This window comes from Pteronotus mesoamericanus, unplaced genomic scaffold (genome assembly GCF_021234165.1).
Source record: "Pteronotus mesoamericanus isolate MK-2021 breed Mesoamerican mustached bat unplaced genomic scaffold, CSHL_Meso_final contig_27, whole genome shotgun sequence".
NCBI lineage: Eukaryota > Metazoa > Chordata > Mammalia > Chiroptera > Mormoopidae > Pteronotus > Pteronotus mesoamericanus.
In genome coordinates, this window is record NW_026555115.1 from 21379718 (window position 1) to 21383392 (window position 3675).

Genomic DNA, 3675 nt, shown 5'->3' on the forward strand with positions numbered 1-3675 from the left:
TCGGGGTGCATCCTCTCCCGGGGCTCCGGCCTCCTTGAGAGCTGGGCTGCCTCCTCTCTCTGGAGCATCAGATTATTTTTGCACTTGCGGAAGGAACTGACGGAAACTGAAGTCACATGGAGAGCGAACTGCTGTGCGACTCAGCACTCACAGAGATCAGGCATCGCATCTGAGAAGGAACTGCCCGCGGGTGGATGGTGAGGGGGAAGGGAGATGGCAGCCAGCGGGAAACGGTTGCTCCAGGACTACCTGCAGGGTTAGTCAGGAAGGAGGGCAGCTATTTTTATTCACTAACCCTGAGACACCCGCCGCCCCCTCCCCCCTCCTCCCCGCCAGCAGTGCTAGTCAAGGCTCCACCAACTTTCTCTCCTTAGAGGTTTTGAGGGGTGGAAAGCTGGGGGGCCCCTGCCTGTGGGTTCTGCTAACCCAAAAAACTCTTCTTCAAGGTTATGTCCAAAGGTCAAGCTGGGGCAGACTTTGGGAATGAGTGGGAAACATTTTCCACTTGGGAGAAAGCCTACCTTCTGGAAGAGCCATTCAGTCAGCGAGTCTTTATTAATAATCCAGCACATCAAAAAAAGAGAAATGGAAATTGCTTTGTGGTGCACTATTAGAATGCAATAAACTTATCGATCATAGACTGCTTGGATAAATTTTTGTACCTGATGTGCACAAAATTCCCTGCTACCTCTTGCCAAGAATTTTTAAAAAATTGAATTAATAATAGCCACCATCAAAGGGGTGCTAGACAATATGCCAAGAGCTTTATGTGCATTATCTCTTAGCTTCTGTTCTCAAGGAACTTACCACCTGGTGGAGGAGGTAAAATATGGACAGAGTCAGCTGCATGCTGAGTAGGTAATGAGGACAACTGTACTAACGGAGTGAGAGAAGGGACCTCCAGTTCTGCTCTTTTCCATCAGCTCTGGAGAGTCAAAGTGAAGTGGAAGGTTGGTTTGCATCTCTTGTTGCTTGTTGATTTGTGATTCCGCATTGCCTTATTATCTTGGCATGTCCACCCTAAAAGAATAGGAGCAAGTCCTTTCTGCTCCAAACATCCAGCAAATTGTCTGCTCTATCCCCTTCTTATCCCAAACAATTCCACTTTTATGTTTTTGTACCTTGAGGTTCTCTATAGAATTTCTTCTGAGAGAGGTAGCTGCTACCCTTTAAAAAAAAAACCAACTTAGAAAACCAGTGGTCTTGATGGATATGAGGGGCCAAGCCAGTCTGTGGGCACAGAGCACCAACAGATCACCTGTTAGCAGCAAGCTGGCTCAGCAGGGGGGACCGAAGGCTTGCAGCCAAAACCAATGTTGATTTACAACTGAAAACAGAAGACTTTTCATGCCAACAGTGCTGTAACCCTGACCACACAGTTCAGGATTTTCCAACTTGGTTGGGTGCTGTGGTTCTTCTCCTAACCATGCTGTACAAGGCAAAAGAGATCAGTGCACTACCTTTGGAACATAACCCATGGTGCATCTCTTCACGGGATGGTGAGAGTCTGGGGGACCGTGCGCCTCTTTCTTTGAGCTTGCTCCCTGGACTGGGAAATTTGTACCCATCTCCTGCTCAAGCCAAGCTTAGTGTCAAGCAACACACCAGGATCTCTGAGGAGATCTGAGGTGAACAGAAGGAGTAGGGGCAGTTCCCAGCTAGAGGACAAAGTGCCTTATTCAGCCAGATCTTGCCTCCAGCCTCTTTTCATTGTGGTCCACTATGGGTTTCATCTAGTCTTATCTGTTTACAATTTCCCTGTACACAGAACAAATGCTCTCCACTCTGTACTTCCCTCGTCAGAGGGATCCTTTGCTTGGAATGGCCTCTTTTCTGCCTACCACAACCCTCCTCACTCCAAAGGCATGGCTTTGGCTCCCTCACCTCCATGAAGACTCAACCTCTTCCTCTAAACACATGGTACCAAGGGTCTACAATATCCACTGGCTTTATAACATCTCTTGTATTATGTATATTGTGATTTAACTTTTAGGATTTTTGTCCTGTTTCTTCAACTACACTAAAAACATCTTGGAGGATGGGGCCAAAAAGTATACTGCCCAGTGCCTTCTCAGGGGGTATTTTCCTCCCTAAATTAAGCTTTATAATAGTTTGTCTCTGGTAGGAGGTCTCAGTCTCCCAAAGAAATGAGAGGAACTTGGCCTTCTGCCTCCCTTACCACTGCATTTTCAAAGGATAAGCAGATACTATTCAGGACTGAGAGGTGGGGAGGCCTACAGCAGAGAATGTGAAGGGAGACATTTGGAGTGGGGGTGGGGTGGGGTGAGGTGGGGGCAAAGTATGCAAAGGCTCCAAAGAGAGAAATGAGGGCTAGTTTATTTCCTCTAGATGGGTCTGTGAGAGGAGAGTACAGTCCATTGTACCCAATGTCGATGTAAGAAATGTCCAAATTTTCAGAGAATTTTTATGAGTTTATTTGAGGCAAGCTGACAGCAACTTCCAGGAAGCAAAATCTCAAGGGACTGAGAAAATGCTCTGGGGAATAAGAGTTGTACATCTTATTTTATACATTAGAATCAAAGGAGGAGACATACAGAAGGTTACATTAAATCTATCGGTGCTAGATTAAGGGGATGGTAGAAAGCAAATTGGACAAACCTTTGAGCTTGCATAAAGAGTAAAATGGAAAGACATGTGCTTCTTTTACACTGGTGGGTTGAGGATAGTTGACAATATTTACAGCACATAGAGATGATATTTGGGGAACAAGATAACAATGAGGGGTTCTGCGATCTCATGCTGTGGTGTGAGGTTGCACTCTGAGGGGCTGGGAAAAAGAGGATTGCTCTGACATTTCACAGGTATGTTTTCTTAGATGCAAAAAGACAACAGACAGACTTACTTAAGGTAAAGATTGACTATCAAGGAAGTTACAGGTCTAGGATGTGGCTGCCTGCCATGACTCGCTTTTAGTTAGGCATTTTTATGTTCAGACCATGCTATGAGTTTGTAAAGTCCACCTGCATGGCTTCCCCTGAGCTTGTCAGGTTTAGTGTGTGGCACCTTTTTCTTCCACACTAGCAATGCAGTGGTGGGTCTACCTCTGGAACAGGCAGTTCACTCCAGGCCTAAGATGCGGGCCCCCTCACTCTCACCTGCAGTGAAGAGATGCACCATGGGGGGAAGAGAGGGCGTGCTGGCCCTCTCACTGTCACCTACTCTGCCTTGGGTTCTCCACTCCTGGCCACAGAGAGCGCAGTCCTTTCCTCCTGGCCCTTCACCTTGGCTGCTGAGCCTAGCCAAGCAAGTGAAGTAGTGGCTCCCCAACTTCTCCAGCCTTAGCACATGACAGGGAGGGGATTTCCTTCGGGGCCTTAACTGGGAATTGTTCTCTTGCCCCACGTCAGCTGTTTGCTGGGGGAGAGTCTTTAGTAGTTTCATTTCCCTCATTTGGGATGTAGTTTTTAAGAACCAAAAATCAAAATACCGAAAGAGGAGAGGCCACCACCCACACTCGTACTACTCAATCCCTCATGATGCAAGTCTTTGAAAAGCTGAGGGGTGAATGCAAAGACTGAGGGCAATTGAGGGTGGCTTGGCTAAAGGTCCTTCCTGCCCTGTTTAATCTTCTTCTCTAACTATCTGGGGGAGGGGAGTAGGTCTCAAATCCTGTTGCCCAGGCAGTTCACGAAGTTCTTCCAGGATGAGCCCATG